Source organism: Orycteropus afer, unplaced genomic scaffold (genome assembly GCF_000298275.1).
Source record: "Orycteropus afer afer isolate SDZICR_OR568_19922 unplaced genomic scaffold, OryAfe1.0 scaffold00483, whole genome shotgun sequence".
In the NCBI taxonomy this organism is placed as follows: Eukaryota; Metazoa; Chordata; class Mammalia; order Tubulidentata; family Orycteropodidae; genus Orycteropus; species Orycteropus afer.
The window spans coordinates 1-562 of record NW_006922070.1 but is presented as its reverse complement, the minus strand read 5'-3'; positions in this window follow the sequence as shown (position 1 = coordinate 562).

The window sequence follows — 562 nt, the reverse complement described above, 5'->3', positions numbered from 1 at the left end:
TTTTGATCAGGAATGGGTGTTGGATTTTACCAAATGCCTTTTCTGCATCAATTAATATGATCATGTGGTTCTTCTCTGTTTTATTTACGTGGTGGATGATGTTGATTGCTTTTCTAATGTTGAACCATTCCTGCATACCTGATACCCCACTTGGTCATAATGAATGATTTTCATGATATGTTGTTGGAGTCTATTGGTTAGGATTTTGTGAAACATTTTTGCATCTATATTCATGAGGGATATTGGTCTGCAGTTTCCCGTTTGAGTGATGTCTTTGCTTGGTTTGGGCATCAAGGTTATGTTTGCTTCAGAAAATGAGTTAGGGAGGATTCCATCCTTTTCTATGTTTTGGAATAGTTTGAGTAGGAATGGTTATCAGTTCTTCTCTGAATGTTTGGTAGAATTCTTTGGTGAAACCATCTGGGCCAGGATTTTTTTTAGTTAGTAACTTTTTGATGACCTGTTCATCATTGTCTTCTTTTGTGATGGGCATGTTCAGCTTTTCCACATTAGTCTGTGTTTATTTAGGTAAGTGGTGTGTTTCTAGAAATTTGTCCATTTC